The sequence below is a fragment of the Trachypithecus francoisi genome, unplaced genomic scaffold (assembly GCF_009764315.1).
Source record: "Trachypithecus francoisi isolate TF-2019V2 unplaced genomic scaffold, Tfra_2.0 Lachesis_group17, whole genome shotgun sequence".
In the NCBI taxonomy this organism is placed as follows: domain Eukaryota; kingdom Metazoa; phylum Chordata; class Mammalia; order Primates; family Cercopithecidae; genus Trachypithecus; species Trachypithecus francoisi.
The window spans coordinates 64,923,600-64,932,763 of NW_022681462.1; the positions used below are offsets into that span (position 1 = coordinate 64,923,600).

The 9,164-nt window shown below is 50.9% G+C and overlaps 1 pseudogene across 1 annotated transcript; it reads left to right on the top strand.

Moving 5' to 3' along the window:
• The first annotated feature begins 6,377 nt into the window (after positions 1-6,377).
• LOC117062401 lies at positions 6,378-7,200 on the top strand (annotated as a pseudogene). Its single transcript, XR_004428353.1, has one exon. The product of XR_004428353.1 is annotated as a 40S ribosomal protein S6-like (transcript).
• The last annotated feature ends 1,964 nt before the right edge of the window (positions 7,201-9,164 follow it).

A 9,164-nucleotide genomic window follows, 5' to 3' on the forward strand; every position in this document is an offset into this window, starting at 1 on the left:
TTAGTAGAGACAGGGTTTCACCATATTGGTCAGGCTGGTCTCGAACTCCCGACCTCAGGTGATCCGCCTGCCTCGGCCTCCCAAAGTGCTGGGATTACAGGCATGAGCCACTGCGTCCGGCCAAGTCTTGATTCTTAATGAGCAACTGCACCCAACTGGACTGCCTATACCCAGGCTTCCAACTATGGGACAAAAATAACCCCCTACTTAAAGTTTCTCTTAAGTAGCCAAATGTAACTCCTAACTGATTTACATGGAAACCTTGAATGCCTCAGTTTTCTTCTTTCCATGAGCCCACAACTGGTGCAGGAACGGGTGATGCATCTGCTGTGTGCTTTTCAGAAGCTGCCTACAAGAACAGCAGAAGAGGCCCTCAGTCTGTTCTTCCCACCTTGGTCCCAACTCCCTCAGCCTTGCAGGGCCTCCTTGGCTTGTCTGGATCCTCCTGGGACCAGAGGACAATGCTAGCTGAGACAACCTAGCATACAAGATCCCAGGCTGTGAATCTAAGAGAAGGGTGCTAGGCCAGCAGTCAGGAATCCTGGGATCCCAACCCATCTCTGCCATGAATCATGGCATGACCTCAACCCAGTCATTCTCCATCCCCCTAGGTTTCAGTCACCCCATCTTTGAAAAGAGGAGATTCAGCTAGGTCTGTAGTTTTCAAACTATATAAATTAGTTTGCATTCAGCTAAAGATAGCAAAAGCAAGCGGGCAGATTTGCATTCAGCTAAAAATAGCAAAAGCAAGCGGGCAGACAAAATTAAACAACCAAAACCATAAAAGGACACACAGAGAGAAACAAAAACCAAAAATAGCATAACAGTTTAAACAACAAAGAAATTTATCATTGGAGGTAACAAGAAGTCCAGAGACACTTCGGAAATGGTTTGGGTAGCTGCTTCCCAAGGTCATCAGGCACTCTGCAGTTCTCCATGGATTCTGGCTTCCTTCTTGGGCACAGGCTGGCTCCCACAGCACCAGGCACAATAGCAGTCAAGGAAGAAGAGAATCCATCTTTTTGTGTTCCTTTTTTTAGAAACAGGGTCTCACTCTGTTGCCCGAGCCAGAGTGCATGGTATGAACACAGCTCATTGCAGCCTCAACCTCCTGGGCTCAAGTGATTCTCTTACCTCAGCTGCCTGAGTAGCTGGGACCACAGCTCCTCAAGGGTGCACCACCACACCTGGCTAATTTTTAAGATTTTTGTGGAGACAAGGTCTTACCATGTTGCCCAGGCTGGTCTTGAACTCCTCAAGGGTGCACCACCACACCTGGCTAATTTTTAAGATTTTTGTGGAGACAAGGTCTTACCATGTTGCCCAGGCTGGTCTTGAACTCCTGGGCTCAAGCCATCCTACCACCTTGGCCTCCCAAAGTGCCGGGATTACAAGTGTAAGCCACCAAGCCTGACCTGTGTTCCATTTTTAAGAGCAAGAAACCTTTCCCATGAGCCCCTAGCAGACTTCTCTTTACCTCCACTGGCCAGAAGTGCCTATTCCTAAACCAATCACTGAACAGGAAAGTGAGATCACTGTCTGGTGTGAACATGTTTTGGAGAGCCAACAGCAAAGGAGGCTTCCTTTCTAAAGAAATACCATACACCCCCATGACAGAAAGCAGAGAAAAGCAAAACCCTTTGGACTGAAGATGGGGAGGAGACTGGAGCCCACCCCTGGATTCCTCAAGGTCCCAGTCACAGAAGTTCCAAAACTGCTGGACTTGATCTCTGAGACACCTCCCTGCTCTACTACCCTATGCTTCTAAGATTAATGGCTCTGGCAGAACAGGGTCAATATGAAAAGGAAAACTAACCACATCTACTGAGGTCGCCCCGAAAACGGGGCCAGTCAATAGGCCTGCTATAGATACGGGAACTACATGGATTGTCTGTACTCTGCTCATAATAACAACATGCACACACACACGTTTTCTGCTTTCCAGGATCTCGGACACATACAATCTCATCCAGTCTAAGAAGAAGTCCTATAAATAGCGTGAGGCCCATATGTCTACATTTTAGAGATGGGGAAACCAAGGCACAAGACAAAGAGGTATTTGCTCCAGAAAACTAGGGCCTGGTAGAGCCTAGTCTGGACTATCAGCTGCCAATTTGGCCTAAGGACAAGCGACACTCCTGGGAAACTGAGGGTGCCTTTATCCTAGCTGTGACGGGGAAGCCCCTGGTCAGGGTTTATGGAGCCACGGGTTGCTAGCTGGGTGACTTGAGCTTCTCAATTTCTCTTAGCCTCACTCCCCTCCTCTGTAGTGAGGTTACTCAGAGGACATCCCTCTCGGGGCCACTGGGAGGACTAGGGAACCCTTTGAAGGCCCCTGGGTTGTTTAAAAGACTGTGAGGTCATCTTGGCTGAGGGTCCAGACAGCTTAGGGAGGGCAAACTCTGTTCCTTTACCTCCAGACTGTACCCGAAGGAAGACTGAGCCCAAAACATGGGCCTGCTACCCTGTGCCTGGCCACCGCCTCCACCCTGGGGCAGCCGAGGCTGTAGCCTGACCAGGCACCTCCCCCACTCCCTCGAGGCAGGCGGCTGCTAATGGCTCTCCCCACAAGCTGGTTCATTAAAGATTTGTTCTGTGGAGTTGTAATCAAAATAAACAGACGGGACTGAAAGCCAGGGAACTAGAAACCAATTAAGAGGGAATGGAGATGGAAGGAGGGAGTGGTGGGGGCAGGAGGAGAAAAGAGGCCAGGGCTTTCCAAAGACTCAGTTCCCATGGCAGCCAGCTTCCAAAATAGTCTGGGAATGAAAAATAATGAAAACCACCTCGGAGAGAAAAGCGATCCTGGCAGGAGAGTCCCGACCCTGGGATTGGCTAAATCCCCTTGCTCACAGTTCCCAGAGGGCACCTGGGTGGGTCAGGGCACTGATGACCAGTCATTCCCCGGCTCCATCCAAGGGGGTGACCCCAGTCATTCCCCGGTTCCATCCAAGGTAGTGAACGGGTAGCCCTTCTGCAGAACCTCTGCTTGGGCTTTGAGCCACATTCCAGCCCCGCCCCACAGGCCCAGGAAGACCAGGGAAATGTGATGGGGGTGAGGGCAGGGGACTAAGAGATGGGGTGGGGATGAGGCTGAAAGGGAATGTTCAGGACACCCAGAGGCTTACATGGGGTCCAAGGTAGGATCCCCAGTCCAGTCGCAGAGGTCTTCCTGGAGGAAGTGACATTCAAACTGAGATTTGAAGAATGAGTAGGAGCTGATCAGGAAATGAACAGAAGCAATGGGGCTTCAGGACGAGAGCACAGACATTGCAAAGGCCCAGGGAGCAAGAGAGCAGGAGAGAGAGAAGCCAGAAGTTCAGCAGGGCCGGCAGTTATTGAGCTGGACATACTCTGTGCCAAGCTCAGTGCTCTCTTAGGTACTGAATCCTGAGAGGCAGAAACCCCTGGCAGGCTAAGGCTCAAATATCTCAAGCTCGGGGAGCCGGGATCCCAGCATGAATCTGTGGACCCTGCACCCACCTTCTTTCCCCTCTGCCCGGAGCTGAACTTTCTGGGGCACCCCAGTTCCCTGACCCTTCCCTTGTCCTGGTGACCCAGGAGCCCAGCACGGCCGAATTTCTAGCAGTCATTTCTGGTGCTATCTCGGAGGAGGCCCTGCTGCCCACCAGGAGGCATCGCCGGTTAACCATCTCCAGACCCCCTTGTGGTCTGGTTTCTGTTTCATTGGTGAGGCAACAGGAAAACTGAGAGCCTATTAAGTTGACTCGCAGATGCCGAAATGGAATCACAGCCAAAATTACGTTAACCCTTTCATACCCCCTCCTCCACCCGCCTTCCAGGGCCACAGAAATCAGAGCATTGAAACACATGACCACTTGGGAGAAGCGACGACCTCGGCCCCAGGGTATGGGCTCCTAGATCCAGAGCAGCACCTGGCCTCCCCAGGCAGGGCTGACGGGTCAGGCATCCATCCTGCGCAGGTGCAAGTCACGGTGCTGGTGACCGAGGAGCGCCCACCCAGCAGCCCCGCTAAATGGAAGGGCTCATAGCTGGGAAGCAGGACTGCAAACCAGAGCCGGCTCTTCCAAACAGGGAAGAGGTCATGTGAAAGCTGCAGGGCTGAGCTGCCCAGTGGGGGTTCTCAGGGCACTGATCTTTCACTCTCATTCCAGGAAGTCAAGCCATCGCCAAGTGGGAGCCCACTGGAAATGGGGTGGCCTTGAGAAGGCAAAAAACACAGCCATTGTCTCTTAACTTAGTGTCCCCTGAAGGCCCTGCACAGAAAAGGATAATATGGACCAAGGAAAGAGCACTGGACTCGGAGTCCATCCAGAAGGGAGTAGGGCATTTGTCCCGTCCTCGTGGCAGGGCAGAATGAGCACAGGCTTTGTAGTTAGATTCCCTTGAGCATCAACCTTATTTCCCCATCTGGGAGCTGTGTGACCCTGGGTCATTACTCCTCCCCGAGCCTCAGTTGCCTCAGCAATAAATGGATATAATATAGACTGCCTCACAGGATCTATATCAGGATGAAATAAGGTGCCAGAGTGCCCAGAGCAAGTTGGGCACATAAAAGGAACTCCCTTGCCTCCAGGCCACAGCTTCAACTGTAAAATGGGCTGACGACCATCCTGAGTTAAGTGTGTCTAGCACTTGAGAGACTGCAGAGGGCTGCAGATACGTTCAAGGGGTCTCTGGCTGGGGAAGACACTGAGACGTTATTCCCTTTCCAGCCTTCTTTGCCCTTGGCCTTCCTCTCACCTGCCATCAGACAGAGGCCTCCCTCACTCTGCATAGCCTCCTGGGTGGCTGTGAGGGCTCCGTGGCCACAGAGATAAAAGAACATTTCTTGTGCACTTACTCAAGGCAATTATCAGAAACTGGAATTATTATACCCCCTGCCCAACCAGCTTACAGTTGAAGGAAATGCAGTTCAGGCACAGAAGGTGACTCACCTGGAGTCACATGGTTTCTAAGCGCTTGGATTTAGAATCCCAGGCCTGTCTGACTCCAAGGCCCATGTTCCTGCCTCTGCCCCACTCCACATCCCCAGTTCACCAGCAGCATAACAGCCCGGGGAACCTGAGACCTGAAGTGCCCAAATGCTGGGACTATCCTGGGGTGGCCTCCCCTCCTGTGGGTGCTGAGACAGTGGCCACCACTCCACCATCGGGAGAGACGGACACTCCAAACTACCACCAGCTCTCTCACTGGCCAAGGACCACCAGGAATGAGTGGATGGGATGGGAAACAGGCAGGAGGAGGTGATGCTCAGGCCTGGGTGTGAATCTGGGCTCAGCTGTGTTGACTTGCACACGTTTCCTCACCCCCTCTGGCTCTCTCTGACCTCGTCTGTAGATCCTGGAGAGGAAGAACACTGTCCTATCTCGCACGCTGTTGGGAGATTTAAATGAGATGACTGATGGGTGTTGAAATGATCAAGCCTTGTTGTCACTGGTAATTAGCACACTCGTTGTTTGTGTTTCTAAGCAGCAGATTCGCTAAGTGGGTTAAACCGCTTCTCAGTCCCAGCTGCTCAAGTGTCCTGTTGACACTGGTCCTGCTTTGTTCACAGACAGCAAAGGTGAATCCATGCCCTGCACAGTTGGAACAGCCCATACCCCAGGGGACCCGCATGGGGCTCAGACTGTTCACCTATTGCGCTGGTTTTGTTGGCCCTAAGGCCAACCAATCAATGGGAGGCAAGTACAGCAGGCATTCTTCCTCCCCTGGGTTCTCAGCAATGCATAAACCGACAGGAGACCCACAGCCACCCTGGCGTATCTGCGGGTGGCTTACTATGTGCCAGGCACTTTGCTCCTCTACAGATAGAACACTGGGAGCTTCTCACGGCAGCCCTGCGATCGGGGTGGCTCCTCCCCCCTCCCCTCCACTCCCTTCCTTCCTTCCCTCTCTGCCTCCTTCCTTCCTTCTCCCAGCTTTCCACCTTTGATTCCAAAAGTCAGTCCCAGGGCAGTGGCAGGGGCAGCAGGATTGCTGGCCCTCAGGGTACCTCTCTAGGGTAGGAGGGAAGGGCCCTGGGAAGTTAGGATCATGGCCGGCTAAGAGGACCCTGGGGACCTGACTTAGGCAGAGTAGTAAAAGTCCCAAATTTGACACCTCCAAAAATTAATGCCAGAGGCTCCCTCAGCAAAGCCTGGGGCACAGTAAGAGCACCATCAAGGAGCATCAAATCAAACTGATTAGGAACTCGAGGAACATCGCTTCCTCCAACGCCTGAGAAAACAGGAGGCGAAGCCAGGCCAGGTCTTAAGGAAGGATTGAGAGAACCCGGGAGCCCAGAACAGCCAAGAGAAGGACTCTGGCCCTGAAGGAGCTGGGTTCAGGGGCTGAAAAGAAGCCCTCAGTGCTGGGAGGTGGGGCTCTACTGAAGTAGTATCTCCTGAGCTCTTTTCCGTGGCGCCTCGGAGGCGTTCAGCTGCTTCAAGATGAAGCTGAACATCTTCCCAGCTACTGGCTGCCAGAAACTCATTGAAGTGGACGATGAACGCAAACTTCGTACTTTTTATGAGAAGCGTATGGCCACAGAAGTTGCTGCTGACGCTCTGGGTGAAGAATGGAAGGGTTATGTGGTCCGAATCAGTGGTGGGAACGACAAGCAAGGTTTCCCCATGAAGCAGGGTGTCTTGACCCATGGCCGTGTCCGCCTGCTGCTGAGTAAGGGGCATTCCTGTTACCGACCAAGGAGAACGGGAGAAAGAAAATCAGTTCGTGGTTGCATTGTGGATGCCAATCTGAGCATTCTCAACTTGGTTATTGTAAAAAAAAGGAGAGAAGGATATTCCTGGACTGACTGATACTACAGTGCCTCGCCGCCTGGGCCCCAAAAGAGCTAGCAGAATCCGCAAACTTTTCAATCTCTCTAAAGAAGATGACCTCCGCCAGTATGTTGTGAGAAAGCCCTTAAACAAAGAAGGTAAGAAACCTAGGACCAAAGCACCCAAGATTCAGCGTCTTGTTACTCCACGTGTCTTGCAGCACAAACAGCGGCGTATTGCTCTGAAGAAGCAGCGTACTAAGAAAAACAAGGAAGAGGCTGCAGAATATGCTACACTTTTGGTCAAAAGAGTGAAGGAGGCTAAGGAGAAGCGCCAGGAACAAATTGCGAAGAGACGCAGACTTTCCTCTCTGCGAGCTTCTACTTCTAAGTCTGAATCCAGTCAGAAATAACTTTTTGAGTAACAAATAAATAAGATCAGACTCGGAAAAAAAAAACAAAAAAACTAGCCAGGCAATGTGGTGGGCGCCTGTAGTCCCAGCTACTCGGGAGGCTGAGGCAGGAGAATGGCATAAGCCCGGGAGGCGGAGCTTTCAGTGAGCTGAGATCCGGCCACTGCACTCCAGCCTGGGCAACAGAGCCAGATTCCGTCTCAAAAAAAAAAAAAAAAAAAAGAACCTGAAGGGTTTTTGTTGTTGTTGCTGTTGTTAATAGAGACAGGGTCTCCCTCTGTCACCCAGGCTGGAGTGCAGTGCTACAATCATAGCTTACTGAAGCCTCAAACTCCTGGACTCAAGCAATCCTCCAGCCTCAGCCTCCTGAGTAGCTGGGACTACAGGTAGTTCCTATCACACCCAGCTAATTTTTTTTTTTTTTTTTTTTTAGGATTTATTTATTTTTGAGATGGAGTTTCGTTCTTGTTGCCCAGGCTGGAGTGCAGTGGCACTATCTCGGCTCACTGCAACCTCTGCCTCCTGCATTCAAGCAATTCTGCTTCAGCCTCCAAGTAGCTGGGATTACAGGCATGTGCCACCATGCCCAGCTAATTTTGTATTTTTAGTAGAGATGGGGTTTCTCCATGTTGGTCAGGCTGGTCTTGAACTCCCGACCGCAGGTGATCCACCTGCCTCGGCCTCTGAAAGTGCTGGGATTACAGGTGTGAGCTACCGCACACAGCCCACACCCAGCTGATTGTTTAAAAAAATTTTTGTAGAGATGGGTTCTCACTATGTTGTCCAGGCTTAGGAACCTGAAGTTTAGAGATGAGTACCAAATCCATCTCATGGTACTCACCTCTAGACTTGCTCAAAAATACTTGAGGAATAACCAGCTCTGGGTCACATAGTGTCCTTGTCAGGGCCATAAGGCTGCAAAGAACCTATGTGCTTATTTTTAACAGGACAAAAATTGTTAACCAGAGATTACCCCAAGCCTTTCTGTCCCTTCCTGCTGCGGGAGCTCTGACTGGTGCACACCTTCCCTTCACTCTTCGCCCTTGAAGAGTGCCTGTCTTGCAACGTGGTTCTTTGGAACAGAAATGCAAACTTGGAAGCAAAAGGGAAAGGGGAGGAAGATCAGAGAGGTGCTGGGCTAGTGCTGGGGATGGCTCTGAGGTGGGAGGAGAAAGAATTGTGCCAGGGAGGCACAGAGGCTGATAGAGAAATGGGGGGGGGTGAACTAAGAGGTCTCCATGTGGTCCGCTATCCCCCTTTGGGACTGCAAAACACAAGGAAAGAACTGAAGTTATAATGACATAAGATTTGGTTTCTCAGCTCTGTTCTTTTGAAGCAACACCACTGAGAGAAGGGACCACGTGAGTCACAGCTTTCTAGGCATTCCATTTGTAAGGATGTGTGTGGCAAGAAATGGAAACTGGAACTGAGGCAAAGCAGAGACCAGCCTCTTCCTCACAGCATCTTTGCCTTGCTTTGTGTGCTTGATCTTGGACTTGCAGCCTCCAGAACTGTGAGAAGTACGTGTCTGTTTTTTCTAAGCCACTCCATCTACGATATTCTGTTCCGGCAGTCCAAACTAAGACAGGAGCCCCAGCCTTGCCCAGAGTGAGAGAGGTACTCTCCCCTTCCTTCTGCCAACTGTCAGATCCCACAGGGGTGAACTGGAAATTCCATCCTTCTATTTTGTAAGTACCTTCAAACTATAAAAAGCATTTTGCAAGCACCTTCAAAAGGTTTTAAAAACTTTCCAAAAAGAAATTTAAATGTGGTCAAATGATTTTTTTGATCCAGGAAACATGCACAATGGGACTTTTAAGAAAGGGTCTCTTGGTGTCCCCTTCTTTGATTTTAAGGAAGAGAAAGTGCTCTTTCCCCCCTGCCCATTGGAAGGGAAGACATGGTTTTCCTCTGTATGAGAGCTGCACACTCCCCCAAACACCACCAACTTTTAGCTCTCTCCATCTTCTTATATTGACCAGAAAGGCAGAACTTCCATCCAGAGGCCC